The sequence below is a fragment of the Falco peregrinus genome, chromosome 8 (genome assembly GCF_023634155.1).
Source record: "Falco peregrinus isolate bFalPer1 chromosome 8, bFalPer1.pri, whole genome shotgun sequence".
In the NCBI taxonomy this organism is placed as follows: domain Eukaryota; kingdom Metazoa; phylum Chordata; class Aves; order Falconiformes; family Falconidae; genus Falco; species Falco peregrinus.
In genome coordinates, this window is record NC_073728.1 from 22,649,860 (window position 1) to 22,667,965 (window position 18,106).

General features: G+C 34.9%; 1 protein-coding gene across 1 annotated transcript in view; it reads right to left on the reverse strand.

Moving 5' to 3' along the window:
- Positions 1-18,106, reverse strand: part of B3GALT1 (beta-1,3-galactosyltransferase 1) — a 210,967-nt gene that overhangs the window by 47,848 nt on the left and 145,013 nt on the right. Inside the window, exon 3 of the mRNA XM_055813076.1 lies at positions 14,962-15,066. The gene's annotated coding sequence lies outside the window, so the exon portion shown is untranslated. The remainder of the gene's footprint in view (positions 1-14,961; positions 15,067-18,106) is intronic.

Below are 18,106 nucleotides of genomic sequence, written 5' to 3' on the forward strand. Positions count from 1 at the left end.
AGACTTTTTTATTGTTGTTTGTTTGTTTGTTTGTGATGTTTTTTTGGGTTTGGGTTTTTTTTTTTGGTTTTGGGTTTTTTTTTGGTTTTTTTTTTATAATTCAGTCCTCTGCATGCAAAGAGTAAGTGCTCAAACTAAGCATTTGGAATAATTTGAGTTTTTATTCTTTTGTTAGTAGAAATATACTAGACTGAATTTTATTTGGGACAAAATTTTCCGTTTTTTAAAAACAAACAAGTTTCCTACTCAAGTCTACGTAAGTTCTATATTACACTGAACTGCTCCTACCTATGTATAACCATTATTGAAGGAGACTTCTAGAAAATTAAAGTCTGAGTTTTGGATGGCCTAATTTGTGATGACTACTATGAAAAACTTCAGAACAGCTTAATTACAGAGTACCATGACAGCTACTACATTCAGTTGAGTGAATAGTGCCTGCTAAAAATTAGATCCTCAGTTTTGCTTTTCATTATCATCAGTATTTTTTTAAAATCTAGGTTTAATCATGCAATGAGTAGTCCAGTTGTTCTAAAGCTTGGATGTCACAAAGGACATATTTTTCTGGTTCAGTGATCCCAACTGATATCCTTTACCTCTTCTTTTTCTACAACATGAACTCTGATGCATTTTCTTTAATTCAGGCCTTAGCGCTGCTTATGTTTAAGCATAACATTGGTTAAAGAAATACCTGTTTGTCAAATTTTACTTCGTGCATAGTTTGACTGACATAAGCTGTCTTTTCTTTCCACCCTACTACATACATATGGTTATGTCACATGACAGATTTCCCAGTTCCTTTTTAACAATATAATTGTTTCAGATTACAGTCATAGGTGTGATTGTGAGGTTAGAGAGGATAGAGAGAGGCAGTTCTCTGCAGGAAGTGAAAATCTATTTCCATACCTTTTACTAGAGCCTTTGTATCTTTGGTAAAATTAGATGATTATTAGCTTTTGAATGCTATGGTTACAAATAGCTTCATATTTATGTGAACTATCAGGCAACCATTAACCTGGAACTAATTAATATCTAACAGAGCTTTCTACATATCAGAATTTTTTTCTGAGGTACTCTCAATCTTCTGCAGGATTAGAAGGTTGGGTTACATTATGGTGATGTCCATAAAATGCCATGTTTATCAGTTTCAGCATAGGTATTTATATAAACATCCAAGACATCTCGCATTTTGGCATGCTCAGTTTTTCATTGTACACTCTTTAGACCAGTGAGAAAAATCCACATAGATGGAAAAGCACAATTCTAACAAAGCCATTTAATTTTTATATTTGCAAGGATCTAAGAAATGTTTAGCCATACATTGAGAGCAGGAGAAAATAGAAGAGTTGTATTTGGCTTTTTATTTATTTTTAAATACCACGTAAATAAACAATTAGGTTTGTAATGATAGCAAAAATATTACTCTCATATCTTGAGTGATGTCATAAAGACATAAATGCTTGGATTTAATTAAGTAAACAGCTTTAGTTAAGTAAAAGCCAAGAAGAGAAACAATAAAAGTAAATCAACATCTCACAGTGGAGTATAAAATGCTATAAAATTAAAGAAAGAATGTGGCGCAAACTGAAACCATTGAAGTCAATACAACCTTGTACAACCAAGTGCAGCTTGGCAAAAGGAAGAAAAAGGAGGAAGCTGGGGCACTTTTTGCTGTGTATACACTGAATACCATTACAGAAACCAGAATTTTAAAAAATTGTCTGCTCTGTTGCTTGAGGCCTCTCACTGCTCCCTTGAAAAAGCAATGTGCATCCTGGATGCTCAGCTACTATGGGTATGAAACCCGCACATGAAGAAAAGAAAGTGTGACAATACTTTCAGATTTCTTCTTCCACCCCAGTGTCCTAATACATACTTTTATTATGTTTATGGAGTGCCTTTTGGCTATGCAGCGTTAACAGTCGTTCATAGCCTTTTACTCCTTCCTTTCTCATTTATACATTATAAATCACATATGCCACTCATTCCTCTTTACAGTCTCAATTTATAGTTGATCTAGAGTTATGCAGCTATAGCTAGTCATAGTTCTCAAGTAGAGCATGTGTGTGAGGCCAAATTGTACTTTTCATGGACTTCTTAAGGAGGTCAGAACAGACCATTACTTTGTATTATGACTTATCCTGTTCATGGAGGTAGACAGTCTTGACCAGCTTAGTAGTAGTGCAACCTCACTATGCCTTTGCCATGTTTGTTAAGTCAACTAAAAGTCTTTTTGAAATACCTTCTGCATACTTTGCCAGTGAAGTAAATGTCTTTGTGGTGCATTACAGCAGATTTTTGTGCAATGAAATTTCTAATCTGTGTGCATTTAGACAATCTTTATGAACCTATAAGGGTACAAAATGCTAGAAAGTAAAAGCACATCGAGTAGCCTAAACATGAGTCACTTGCATGTGGGCATCTCTTATCTTATTGTTTAATTCTTTTGAACATTAGGATCCTCCTGATATGTACACAGAACCTGGAATTTCTGTGTGGTTTGCATTTTAGTAGAATAGATGTATAATGACTGGTTCTTAGTACTTTGACATAATCTTGACAAGCAATGGGCAAAGTTTGATCCTTGGAACCATCTATCCAATTTGCATGAGCTGCTTATGCACAAATATGTAGCTAGAGTTACAATAAATAGGCTATGTGATGACAATATAATACAGAGCTCCAGGTGGCCTCTTTAGACAAACAGAGCTTTCATATTAATAATACCTTGATGCTACATATGGAATGAAAAGACCTTTTCTCTAATAACATGTACAAACACTTTCATGGATATTTTGTTATTTTAAATTGCATACATATGCAGTAAAATTGAAACCTAATATTGACATAGCTCTGAATGAAAAGATGATTACTATCACCAGAAGTACTGCCTAGTGTGCGTTTAAGTAACTTGCAGATTACATTGCTCTGTATATAATTCTAATTGGTTTATGTTCCTTCAGATTTACAAAGAATTTGCCCTCATCTATTTTTCTACTCTGTTTGTAAAATAGAAATATATCTAAATATAAAAATTATAACTTTTCCAATAAGCATGACCAAGCGTATGTCAGAAGCTACTTGCCCTGAGGTAGGACACATAAATTATGGTTAACCACAATGCTATCAAGCTATTTTAAATCAATACTTTTATTCTGAGTCACTTTTCCATTAGTGACTTGTGTAACACTAACCCAGCTTTTTGGGTCAAGGAGCCTGTGCAGACCTTAAAGTTCCAAATACCTTTCTGAACAGTTAATAATCTCCGTAAAACAGGAATATTGGCTCTATGGAGACATGAAGTAGCATTGCAAGTTTAAAATTACTAGAAAATACTGAACAAAGTAAAATATTCTAACAAGGTAATCAGGCAGACCTTGGTGAATCCTTGTTAAAGTAGAGCATTTTTTTCTTTTTTTTTTCTTTTTTTTTTTTTTTCCATTCTAGTTCCACTTATCTGTTGTATGACAGCTATTGCTTTTTCTTTGCAAAAGCCCATACTGGGTAAGGTTTACAGCTGGAATGCCAAGTGAAAATGAATTACAGCATAATGGAGGGGAAAAAAAGAAAAATCTCCCTGCTAACAGAAATATGGCACCTTATATATGTGCAGTCTACATTTTTTTTGCAGTGACTTACTGTTTGTTACCAGGGAGGAAAGATGAGAGATGTGTAATACTTTCCATCCCTAATCTCCCTTCTCACAAAGGTCAGTGTCTCAGCAGCACCCTCTGCTCTGGATGTTCCGTCACTGTAGTGGGAAATGTTTCTCTTCCTTGCCTGTCATGCCCTGATGCAATTTTAATTCTACAGCTGTAGTGTATCCCTCTAAAGCTAATATGTCAGATTCTGTTTTCTTCTTCAGCAATATTCAGAACTAGGATATGAGCTTAAACAGTTTCCATATTTTGGCAAGAAGGGCTCATATTGTCCAATATATCTGCTTGGTAGCTTCAGTGCTTTGAATAATGATTGAAACAATAACTCCCATAGCAAACTGGGACTAGGCAAGGTTTGTGCTTTGAACATTACTTAAATATTAATTGAAGGTAGTTTGAAACTGAGGGTATAGTCAATGAATGTAGTACCCGTTCTTGGCCACTGTATATACCAACTTGCTGCCTGTGTAGGAGTTTGAAGCAGGATTCTGCTTGGACGACTCAGTGAGTTTGTCATTGTTCTGCCCTTTGGTTATTTCATCCAGCGACACTATATATAGGTTGTACATTCAGAGCTACACCAGATGCACAGAGCAGAAAAACGAAATTGCTGAACACTTTTCTTTTATGAAACAATTTTCATTTCCCAGAGTGGTTGATGATATTCTGGGGAAGGGGATATCTTTTGGTGGTATTTCACAAAGATTGTTGTAGAATTGGACAGGTATTAATTCAAACTCAGTTTATCTTTGTGTTTCAGAATCACTGTCTTGCACTGTCCAAAATACTTAAGCTTCAGACTTCAGCTTTGATCTCACATAGTAGGAGACATTTGGACCACTGTGATTAAGGTTCATTCCATAGCTTCCACTAGAACTCATAAGTAATGGTCTCACCCCTTTGCAATGCACAGAAAATTACAGAATAAACCAGAAGATACTGTTCTGTGACAGTTCAGATTGATTTTGTGCTAGCTTTACAGGAATAAAAATAACCATCTGCATAGAATTAAAAATATTAAACTGCACTCTGATCTATAAAACTGAAAAGCTCGAAGGATGTGCACTTCTTACTGCATCTAAAACATGTTGTCTTCTGTCAATGTTGAATTGGTTTAAATTTCCTCTCTCTTCCTGCCCACCCTAGAATTTTTCTGTAAATAGGATTTTTATCAAGTATGTTAGGAAATAGTTGGTTTTCATGTAAGGTCCCTATGCTTGCATTTGAGAATATTTAATGGAAGTGGTAGAAATGCTCATGGTTTGCTGAAAATTAATAGCAGAAGTAGTCCTATGCAATTTATTTTGCTATTGTACTTTGTCCAAGATAAAGAAAAATTAGTCATGCGTCTAATTTTTTCTTAAATTACTTTTATTCGCAGGCTTTTATCGAGATATTTATGATATATGTTCTTCTAAGTGAAAACAGTTAATAGTTTAACACATATCAGCCTGAAAATATTCTGCAGGGTATGATGGATACACAAGACATCTAGAAGGAATGTCAGCTAGTTTATATCTGAGCTGATGCATAGCTGATTTTAATTTTTGACCAGAATCTATCTTTTGTCTCACTTTATCCAAAATCACTTTTGTATGGAAATTGTTTTGCAGCTTGTGTGGAATGAGCTTGTGGTTTTGATTTGTTTCCTAACAAGATGGTCTGGCACAGTAACTGTGAAAAATGACTTTACCTGATGCCTTTTATGGTCTTTTTGTCAAGATTAAAGGGATAAGAAAGGCAAATACTTAGACAAATAAACATGTGGAGTTTTTTAGATTGCCTGTGAGAGATGAAGTGGGTAAGTTTGATCCTCATGATGTAGTGTCTCTTCTGCAAGCAAATAAAAACCTCCCCCACAGTTGTTTGTTTGGACACTTTCCCCAAAAGCTGTTTTCATACATGAAAACTCAAATTTGGTTGTATTTTGTAGCTTGGCAACCAGAAGATGTGCAGACACTGTCAGAGAAATGCTGATCCTACATTTCATTAACCTGTACGTCCTCTTTAATGTAGAGGACACAGTTTTGCTGTGTAGTATCTTTTATAGGGATTTCAGGGTGTCTGTTTTTACAATGTGGAAAAAATAAATGGAAGATTCAGGAGGGTAGAATAATTTCTATGTTAGTAGCCCAAACAATAAAATCTGCCTTAGAATTACTGCTTTCCAGCAGTAGTTATTCCAACAAAAACATAAAAGGACTGTTGAGCAGTTTATACATGAATGGAAAGGAATAATCACTGGTTGATATGTTACTAGGATTTCTTTTTTATTTCATCTGTTTCCTTAAGTTTGGTCTAAATGTGGAACATTTTGAAAGCCAAATGTAAATGGTGTATACACTAATCCTATTATTAATATAGGATATTATTAATTAATAGGATTAATGAGTGTACCTCCTGTATAAAGCTTTGAAAATGTGCCCTCTAGGTCCCAAGCTCCCCCTTTTTTGTGAATTGATTGTCAAGATAATCCACATATATGCAAGAACATTCTAACATATGAATTATATATTCTCTTAATGAGCCTGAATTTTGCTCTGCATTTATCATTTCTAAGCATTGTTTCTATACCTGGGGCATTCTAGCAAAACAGTGAAAGTGAGTAGTATGTTATGCTGATGCTTTTAATGGTTATCAGTTCTGTTTAAGTTCTGTTTATGCAAGACATCTTGGAGGAGAGAATTAGAGTTATATTTAAAAAAAAATCATAAATTAACTCACCTGTCATTTCAAAACCAGACAAATTAACGTATTATAAACAAGTGAATGTATTATAAAGTTCAAATTAACTGAAGCTTCAAACAATTTTCTTAGCTCATGATACAATGGTTCCTGTTTTTTCCTAAGCTCAGCGGACCCTGATCTGAAAGACAGACATCATGTGTCTCAGTTTAAAGATCCAACGTCATCTTGTAGGCAGGTACATTTTCAGAAGTATCTTTGGTGCTCCTATAGAACTGAAGTTTTACAAAGGCAGGTTTTTCTTTCTATTTGAGCACAAAAACCTGCTAGAATTTCTTACGAGCAAAACTCAAGAGCTATCAGGTAAAGAGAAACAAGGGACTCCCTAATATTATCCTATACTTGTTGTTTTGTATTTGAAGCCCACTTCATCTTCAGAGGCAAAATCTGCCATTCTGTGACTGAAAGAAGTTTCCAAGCTAGGATGTAGCTCTGGGTGAGTTAGAGTTGTGGTTCTTTATTTTTTTTTTTAATTTCTTTTTCCCCAGAAGGACTCTTGAGTCTTATCCACATCCCTATGCTATGATCAGTGAACAAAAAAAGAGAAGGATGGTCAGTGAAGCTCTTAGCTGAATATGCTGTCTAGTAAAAAATTACAAAGGCAGTATTATATATAGCAAGACAAAAAACTTACTGCTTTTGTACTCAGGAGCTCCTTTTATTTAATTTTTTAATAGAAGAGATTCTGTTTTCATAGTTGATATCCTATCTATTGATCAGTCATTACAACCTTAATTTGGCACAACTGAACCTCTTCTTAAATCTCTTTCATTAAAAAAATTCTGAAAAGGAGGAAGTAAAGATGATTTAAGCCTCATCATGAGAGAACTTTGGTTCATCTCTATTTTGAAAAAAAAAAAAAATTGACTGTTTTTTGTCATTGTAAAAATTATTAGATGAGTAAAACTTCTGCTAAATACCTGTTGGAGAAAGAACCCTTAAATTAATTCTCATCCATTTTTATTATGCTGAAGGAAAGAGGTGTTATTTCAATTATTTGTCATACAATTTTTGGTTTTGTAAACAGGTTTTTATTCTACACAGAATTTAGTAAATTCAAATTCATGTGCATTCAAGGTGGAAATGGAAGTTTGGATTGCCTAAATGTTGTTCTTCCCAAGATTTCCTTCAGGCTTTGCCACCCTTGAGTGCTAAAATCCAGTTTGTTTTATATTGCTTAAAGATAGAGCTGCTGTAAACTTTTTTTGGTCAGGAGCACAACGCTATAAGCTCTTCTTTATGAAAACTCTTAAGATTCCTTGGGTACACAAATGTGTGTACAATGCTTAATCCTGGCCCTTTGTTCAGACTAGTGTTAGAAAGAGGGTTAGAAGTTGTATACCCGGAGACTTCTTGTTTTGTTATACATCTTGTAGCTGTGACAAGTATATTTGTATGCTTTAGCTTTCTATTTCTGAAACAAAGACTAATATAATTTCTCTTCAGTAGAGTTATCCAGACTGAGAAGGTAAGAAACCAGATGGTTTTGAAGATACAGGGTGGAATTCAGGGTGCTGTGTTTTAGTTCATAGTCTCTGGAATCTATGCTTAAATATTGATTAAGAGTATGATTAAAAAAAAATGTGTTCAAATTCTGGGTCACAAATATATAGTGCTGTGCTAGCCTTATCCCTCAGTACCCTGGGCCACTTGTCTGGGTGCAAGTCAAAAATACTTCTTAGCCAAGTCTCTGATGAAGATACTGGAGTTTTCAAATTTTCAAGAGATTTAAAGTCTGGAGGCTTACCAACTTTTGTCTTGTTAAGATGAATATATTAATTAGATACAAGATTAATCCCATTAAAATGAGCAACAAAAAATTATTCTCCTCAATGATATTCAGCACAATATGAAAATGAAAGGTTAAAATTTGTTATTGACTGCTGCTTTTTGAAGTATTTGGTGGAAAAAAATGAGTTATGCTCCTATGACTACAAATTCTAGGTTAAGATAATGATTATTCAGTAGCTGAAAATTTTAAGAATTTACTGCTAATTGTGAAGTTAGATAATAACAAGATTATTAAAGATTAAGCAACAAGGTCTGGAAAGATTTATGGACATATTAAAAAAGTTTAGAACATCATGTTAAGGCAAATGGTGAGGATATGAGACTGTCCTTGCATGTGTATTAGTAGCAGAAAAAACATGGTGATGAGATAAACATCACTGTTATGTTGAATCCCCATGATTAAAAATGTTCATACTTGTTTTGATGTTTATGAATGTTCAAACTGTCACCATGTGATGAGCAGAAGTGGCACTTTGCACATACAGCAGTGCCTTATAATATAATTGCTACCCAAATTAAATTAATGTTAAAGGAACACCCTAGTTATTTCCGTGCAGAAGAACAACTAAGAGCCTGCTGAAGTAGGGAGTGTGTTTTCATATCTCTGGGCTCAGGTAAGAGTAGGATGAGAGGATGGTCATTTGGTCCATAATAATATCTGAGAAGCAATATTCACATAGCTTTTAAATCAGCTGTGATGACTAACTAAAAAAAGTTATATTGGGGCAGTGTGCTCTGTACAGATAGCACAAAGATTCATTTCTCAGATTGCTTTTGAAGGAGGGACAAATGTTAAAATGTTACTTTTGGTTGATATATGGGATTAGTGTTCTTTGAGAGACAGAAGTATTAGGTAAAAGTCTACTCTTTTTTTTTTTTTTTTTTTTTCTGTGATAGTAATATAGTTCAAAATGTGATATTCTATACTGACATTGTGACAGATGTGTTAGCCTGGCTGCTTTGCCTCTGAAGAAGTTGTGTGTACATAGTATTATTGTTTTACATAGGGGAGATTGTGTTTTACTAGCATGTTTTATTCTTCAAAGATTTAAATTCCTTTTGTGAAGATTTCTTACTCCTGGAGGAACAATAAATTGACAGAAGCATAAAACATTTCCTACATCTTTCTCAGCCTCTTTTCACTTCAGTGTTTTAATCATTCATCAAATGATTCTTCTGTGCAAAATTATGTCATTATAGAAGACAGTTAGGCCATCTACAAAGGTACATTCCAAAGGTCTTACATTGGCTTAATGAAAATTCCAATAGTAGACGTATCTGTTAACTTTTTTAAATTTTGCAGTCACTCACGCATTATTGATCTTTTCCTGGCCTTAATTCTTGGTGATTTAGCAAAATCTAGGATTATACCTACAATGCACTTCTAACAGAAAAATGGTTTTCACTTTACCTGAAATGTTTGTTATTCACTAATATGGCAGTTACTGTTAACTGAATAAGTTCAAGAACAGAATTTATTTCTTTTTGCACGTATATTCCTGATGTTCTAGAACAGTCTTTTAGACAGAAAATTAGTGTGATCTTATGAAAATAAAGTTAGGGAATCAAAACCATTTTGCAAAATACTTTTTCAGAGGTGTATGTTTTCAGAGAGAACACAAGTACAAAACCCCACCACTTCATATGGAAGTCAGTGGGAATTCTGATCTACTGAGGTTTATACAAGTGTAACCATTGTATTTGTGTCAAACTATGTAATGTAATTTATTTTTTCATTTGGGTTTGATCTGCATATGAAATACTATTTGAGAGGCTTTTTATCATGTATGTGAGCCTAACCCAAACTCATTTTATCAGTGCAGTGGATTAGTTTCTCTCTTAGGACAGGATTTAAAGTAAGAGTCATCTGCTTCTGTGAATGTCTTTTATTTTGTTAGTAACGGATAAAATAAGCACAACTAATACTCCTGTCTACTATTTCAATAAACTTGTAAAACAGAGACTAATTAGATGACATGGTCTGTAGGAATGAAATAGAAGCAGAAGTGTAAATGAAATACTGATAAAATAAGACAGATTATGCAGTCCAGATCTTTTCTATTCATGGTATTTTTTATCTGCACAAACTTGCCAGTGTTAAACACAAGTATTTTGTGACCTTGTAAAAGCCTGACATTTGTATTCTTTTTGTTATAGCTCTTAGTAAATGCATTCAGTTTTCTGTCAATAAGTGAAGAAAAAGGAGGTTCAAAGAGGACAATAGAGGGGTACATTGCTATTTTGCTACTAATTAAAATAACTGGGTATTTTGTGTCATTTGTGTGTTAACCCCAGAAGGCAGCTATTTATCCATTTCCAGGAAAGCAGGGTATCATTGTACATAAGAGTTACTTTGGAAGACAAATACCATAACTTCTAACACCCCCCTTCTTCCTTCTTTCCCCCAGCTTTATTGCTGAGCATAATGCAAAATGGTATGGGATATCCCTCTGGTCATTTATAGTCAGCTGTCCTGGCTGTGTCCCCTCCCAGTTTCTTGTGTAACTTCAGCAACTCAGTGGTGGGGCAGCATGAGATGCAGAGATAGCCTTGATGCTGTGCAAGCACTGTTCAGCAATAGCTCAAACATTGGTTGTTATCAACACTGTTCTCATCACAAGTCCAAAACACAGCACCATATGAACTGCTATTAAAAAACCCCTAGTTTTATCCCAGGCAAAACCTGTACAGTATCTGAAAGGAAGGGACAAAGTGAACAGGCAAAGGATTAATGCAAGAAATAGAAAACAGGTGGCTTCGATAGCCTGAGTGGAGGAGATCAAAAAGTTCTTGTGAGCTACCAAGCAATTGTGACTTATCTACAAACGCTATGGCACAATAAAGCAAGTAACAGACTGACCACTAGTATGGTGTTCTTTGGCATACCTTCAGTCGTTATCATGGAAATATGCAACCCTGACATTACTGGGGACTGGGCCTCTATATGGTTTTCTTTCACACATTTCTTCTGCACTTCTGTAGCCTTTAACAGAACTGCACTCAGTGTTTTTGTTTGTTTTTTTTTTTTTGTATGTATGTATACATGTCATCATTGTTCTCTAAACTTGTATAAAACAATCAAATGTTATTTCTTTCTACGTGGTATGACCCTTGACTAAAATGAAATTTCACCTCTTTACTTTGCAATGTAGATATCACTGTTATGTTGAGCTGAAGGTCAGTGCAGTTTGTTCTTGTATGCCTATCAAGCTAAAGGGCAATTTCATGCCAAGCCTGGGGTCCTCTACAGAGGGTTAAACCCAGCATATACCTATATAATTAACTGTAATTTTAGTATAGCTCCTCAGGTTGCCCTCATGAAAGCGGTATTTGGTTTATTCTTTAATACATTAATTGCAATAGATTGTCCAGTAGCAGAGAGAACCAGGCACAGCTGAGAAACTTTTGCCAAGTTTGTATGTTTTTGAAGTCAGCCTTCTGGAAGGACGTGAAACACCACAGGCAATTGTAATTTTGGGTTAATGAAGTTATTTGTTAGTGAATTAAAATTCAGAAGTGAGTTTTTCAGTTAATAAATATGAAAAATTACTGAAAAATGCAACGGGCCCTCTTATTTCTATATTAAATTCCATTTATTTGACACTGTACTTTTAGCTTTTAGTATTATGTAGATTTTCTGCATTAACAATAAAATCTAACAAACAAGAATGAATGAAAAGTGTGATCTGATCAGTTAACCATGGAAAACTAAAATCCTGTAGTTTAGCACTTGTCTACAAACAAAAAGTCATTGACTAAATTTTCAGGTTATGGTGCTATGGTCTCAAGTAGCTGGAAATGAAATAATTGCTGCTGTAACTATTTAAATGCATTCCCTGTGATCTAATTGCTTTTGCTTTAAATGATTATGCCCATTCCTCATTTAGCATGCCCAGTGCAACCACTTAGACTTACATGATTAATTTTGTCCTCGCTTTAGGATAGATTAAAATGTTGTTCCACTCTAAAACAGGAAGTTAGGACTAAGAATGTGTAATTTATTTGAAACTCAAGTAAATGCTATTTAGGTTAATGTCCAGCTGGTTTGAAATAGGTCTCTGAAGGCACAGACTAGGACTGGTCTAGACTGTGCTTTTTAGCACACTGATACATGTCTAGTTGCTTTGATTTGTTTTCTTCACAGAAAATGTATATGCCATGACTGAAGGCATATAGAATAGTCCCTTTTAAAGTGAAGGGTAGGGGAGAGAAATAATGCTTAACGACTGCTACTGGCTGGCAAAATGTTGTATGTAAATGAATGCATTTTGACTTTCTGTGTGGACAGATGGTAGGTTAAGGCAAACCTAAAGATATTTCCTCCCATGATGATTTTGTAAAACAGCATAGCAGATTGCCAGTTTGTACACTGTTCTAATGGGACAATGATTTTTTTTTTTGGCTGGGTTGTTGCGTGGTGCTCAAACTATGTGAATTGTGCCTTGGTGCTGTATCCTGGTGAATCAATTATCTGCAATCATATGGATCAGATTCCTGAGTGACTCTGCCTGGGAAGGATAATAATTTCTGGCATCTTAATCTCCCTTCTCAGTGCAGACATGTAAAAAGAAAGGCCATGCTTACTTTTAATTTTGTAAAATCCAGTATGCAACTTTTAACTTGGCTGAGCTCTGTGGCTCCATCCAGCCACCTCCTCCCCACAGCTCCCAAGGAAGATAACTTTCCGCACTTGGTTCCGTTTCAGTCCCTCTAATGGTGCTCTCCAGCTCTGAGTGGGTGATTTTATCCTTTTGTCAGTCTCCTTTTTGTTGACAGATAAAGAGGTTGCTATTTGCTCTAAGAAACCGCTTGAGACGCACTTCTGCAGTGAGTCTGGGAAACGTTACTGTCCAAAGACAGCAGCTGAGGTACCCTTTGAAACTGAGAAGCCCTAACACCCACCTTGACAGGATTGACTCAGCATATTAATTTGAAATTTCAACCTCACTGCTGACCCCTATATTATGTCAGCTTTTGGATTTGGAATTTAGCCTTGGATCATACTTTCTTCTGAAGTTATGTTTATAACCAGAGCAGGAGAAGAAAGTTATTTTAAAAGAAAACTTATATCAAATTCCTGGGAAGGAATGGATTATGTTACTAAGCACTCCCCAAGCCTTTGGTTTTTGATTATGAGTAAGAAAGCAATATGAACAGCAGCTGACTTGCTGATCTCTGCCTTCACTTAAAAGTCAGAGCTCAGGCATTCATTTAGAGGACTCAATACTTTTTTTCACTAGATCCTGTACAGTTTTTCTGACATTCACAGTTAATACTGGTACTCTGTAGGCCGGAAAATATTACTAGAGGAAGAATGTGTCAAGGCTGATTTTGCCTTTGAATGAAGTTAGTGGAAGTTTGACCATTGCTTATAAAAGGAGGAAGACAAGACTGAAAAAGATTTAGAATTCAAATGTGTTTAATAGTCGTGCATCTGTATGGTACAGATTTACTCATGCTATTTTGAGTATATTTTAAAAAGACAGTCTCTTTTATTTTCTAGGGCATTGTCTTGTTTTTATTCTCTCCATAATTAGTTTCTATTTATAGAGCAGATCAAGAGAAGTAGCTTGCAGATGTCAGAAAGATGCATGTTTTTTCACATATAAGTGTTTTCTTGCTTTAACTTTATGCAAATACTTTATTATTAATGCTTTTTAAAAGAAAACAGGAGTAATATAGACTTTATTTTTTTCTGTATGATTAATATCAGCCATTTTTTTTGCTTTCATTTGTAAGTACTTAAAACTCTGCCATACAGAGAAGAAATGGGCTATGTGTATTTAAATGTACACATAAAGATTAAAAGAATTGCAATCCTTGGGGTTTTTTTAGTCATCTGCTTTACTATGATGGATCTCTAACATGAAAATTCCATTTTATAAAGTGCTATTACCAGCACATTTCAATTTTTCATCTTGGAAAAACATTTAATTTCCACCTTAAGATCTTACTACATATTTTAAAATTCCCTTATACACATTGCTTCTGCTCTCAAGAGGTCAGGTAATTTACTGCTTTTGACTCCATAAAATTCTTACAGGCAGTTATGCTACTGAAATTTTGGTAAAATTACATGTGGTATTAAAAAAAAAGCGATGAGTAGAGTTTCTATTACTCTAGTCACAAAGCTGTATGTTTAAATGCATGTTCCCGTGACCTGTATTCTGTATGCTAGTATTCTTGTATGTTCTATTCTGTATAAATTCACTATCAGCCGAAAGTTCTTTGCAGCTGCAAATAAAATGTAAGCCTTTTAATAGGATGCTAATAATGAAGTTGTAAATGCATAAACCAAAGTACTTAAGGCATGTAGGTATTTTAGATACTGTGTTAGTATAGAAAAGAGACACCATGAATAGTGACAAAGTTATAAACTGTGAGCCCTTTTACAGAGCAACAACACCCTCCCCCTTTCTCAACCATTGAATGATCTCACACAGTAGTGGCTTTTATATTTGTGTTACACACAATTTCTCAAAAAATTAGTTTCAGCTTTTATCTTCCATCTTGAATTGTAAAGGGGGGAGGGCTTGCTTAGGTTTTCTTTGCCTGTTAAACACTTACATTTAGTGTAAAGAGTCAAATCAAAGCCTTTGATCATTAACAGACCAAAGAACTGTTAATTCTAAAAACGTCAGTCAACACAGTTTAATCAAAATTATACTATCCAATTAAATCATATAATACCGTGCATTTATACTGTTGTATTAGCTATAAAAATCTAAACCAGTTTATAATATCATACAGTTATGTAGGTACTTACCATTTTAAAAGCAGCATCAAGTGGAATTGGTGGGAAGTCCCCAAAGTGTAATCAATAATTGATTAAAATGATGAGCTTTTATGGTATTATTTTGAAGCACACAATCTGAAATCAGAGGAAATTTACTGACAGTTATATATTTTGTTGAATTAAGGACTTCTCAGACATATATTAACAACAAAATTGATGTCTGTTGCCTTCTACAGAGTACAAGGAGAACGATTTATTTTGAAAATGTTTTTCAGCTGGGTAACTAGGTAACTTACACTGTGCTACATGAAAGAGTTCAGATTCCATTTTGCAAAGCAGGATTCCAGTGCAATGAGTGAAAGAAACAGATGGTGTAAGAGGAGGACAGATGGGTACCAAAAAATTACAGCCGCTGTTTTCAGTACCTGTGCATTAACTGCCATAAATCATGTATTTTCATTTACTGAAACAGGAAAATCATAGATTATGAAGCCAAAGCATTACATGGCCCAAAACCACTCTATGTTGAAACCATATATTTATAGTGGTTAATAAGAGTTCTAGGTGGGCTACATCTGAGAGTAAAATTTTCTGCAGGCAAGAACCTCACCACCAGTCTACATTTCATTCTGTTAGGGGGATTTAATCACCTCTTTTATTCGGGCTGGGGGGAAGAATATTGTGTCATATCGGACAGCTGTAAAGCTTTCCTTGTAGACCAGAGGTGGGGTATTGAAGTGACACAGTGAGTGCTAGAGGGCTGCTCCACCACAAAGGCTTCGAGCAGCCTGGGAGTGAGCTGAACCTGGAGACTCCAAAGTAAAGGCTGAGAGTGCAGGAGGCCACTTTCCTTCCTGTAGCAGCCTTGAATTGCAATACATGAAAGGCAGATTAGAAAATCAAAACAAATTTACTATATATACCAGCAGTCCTTATCTGTTGCATGGCGCAGCTGTTCTGTCACATACTTGACCTTGACTTAATTTGATCATCCCTGTGGTTAAATAGGAAGTTCAGCTGTGAGCCAAATAATTTCTTAACACCCCTCACCCCACTGGTAACTGCCAGCTTGTTGCTGATGCTGTTGAATTTTCGTATGAACACCTGTCCATTAGAAATTGGATGGTGCCCATCCAGACAATTTACATTTATTTTACAATGTCTTGCAATTAGTGGACTTTCAAAATCATAGAATACAAATAGAAATCACACTTGTATTCAAAACATTTGAGAAATGAAGCAATAGAAGTCAGAATATGTAATTGCTTTAATTCTTGTTGAATTTGTATCAGGAAGTTTTCTTGCGCAGAGGTACTGTATGAATAGCCGCTATATTTTGGTGCAGCAAAGGCAAAAGTATGAAGAAGTCTGTATCTCAAATATCTTGGAATTGGCTTTCTGTCAGATTTTATCCCGGTTCCTTTTAAAATCTTCCTATGAATAGTTTGAGTTTAAAATTCACAATTTTCTTTAATTTTTCAAAACAGTATTCTAATTAAAAATATTCATTTTAGGGGTTAGGCTAGCTACTTCTGTAATAAAACATAAACCAAATACGGTGTTTTGTCTTTATATGAAAAAGATTGGTTAGACTTTATCCCTCAATCTATTAAATGCAATTTAGAGTTTAATGTGGAAATAAACCAGCATTATCTAATTTTGTTAGCTGATTGTAGATTACCTTCCCTATATTATCTTGTTCAAGGTGAGCATTGTGATGCTTGCTATGATGAGTGCTAGAGGCTGGGTTACAGTCCAGCTGTAAACAAGTCCTGTTCAAAACTCATCATGTCCTCCTCCCACCTGTAAACAAATCTTTCTTGAATTGGGATGTAGCCTATGAATCAGGCAAATAGTTCAGAAGGGGTGTGGCTGGGTATATAGGAAGGAAGAGGGTTTGGCTTGGTTTCATAACTGAAGTGAAAAAGAAATCAGTGTTCAGTTTCCTTCAATTAGAAAATATTAGCAATCTGAATTCAGTTTCAGCACAGCTTTATTTATGTAGATGTAAATATACTAGGTTTTTTTTTTCATTAATTTCTTTTCAGTTGCAGAAACATTAATACAATTGCTATTAATTTTTTTTTTCCACTGGGACGTAGAGAATTCTGTATGTCCATGTTTAGACATGAATATGAATCTCATCTTCTATAAAGAAAATGGATGCTTTCAGTATACTAGAAGGTCCTTATTTGTCCTTATGAATTCAACAGTTCCTTCTACACTTGTAAATAAACTTTCTCTTTTTCCTTTTTTTTTTTTTTTATTTCACACTAAATAGTCACATGAAAAATTACTGTGAGTAATCAGGAAACTTTCAGTAAAGCATGCAATTTCAAGCTTTTTGCTAGGAGAGGGGAAAGTGGGGGCAGCATCCAAAATTATTTCTAGAATATTGAAGAAGAAATAGGATGGGGAGTCTGGAGACATTTTTTAGAATATTTTTGAAGTCACAGAAACAGGAATAAAAGCACGTGGTTGTCTCTATGTGGTTAGTATATGACCACCTGTGAATGAAATAATTTTAATAATGCCCAGTTCTGAATGTCTGGTAATACTTTCTTCTGACTCTTGGCAACCATTTTAGCAGTATAATAATGATGTTGATTTTCTTTGGATACTTTTGAAATTTGTGTATATATAGAACTTCTTCAGACAAGCACAAATACAAGATACTGAGCACATGCACAAATAAGAAGGTGGTAAGCAGACTAGCTTGTGTAAAGAACCTGATTTTGTGATGATGAATGTTCTGCAGAATGGCTACCATGAAATATCCTCCTACTTATCTACTTATCAATAGGAGAGGGATATGTAACTAAATAACTCATTAGAGTGATGAAGATAATGTTTAGGGCACATTCATTATCCCCAGTTCTCTCCCCCCCCCCCCGCCCCCCCCCGCCATCCAGATCACTAAAGAATTTGTCACTGCAGAAGATGATGTCTGGTGTATGACTTGCTTCATGCCAGCTATCTTTCACAGGCATTTGTGCTACATTATTCCTTTGACTATCTGAAAGGTAAGGTATAGGATCATATATCATTGTCTGCCCTTGCAATGGAAAATAGACATTCCAATGCTTGACTTTTGCCATGCATTTAAACAAGCTAGAGTAGTTCAGTAAGCTTCACTACTAAAATTTTTAAGCAAACAGAAAAACGTTATGACAAG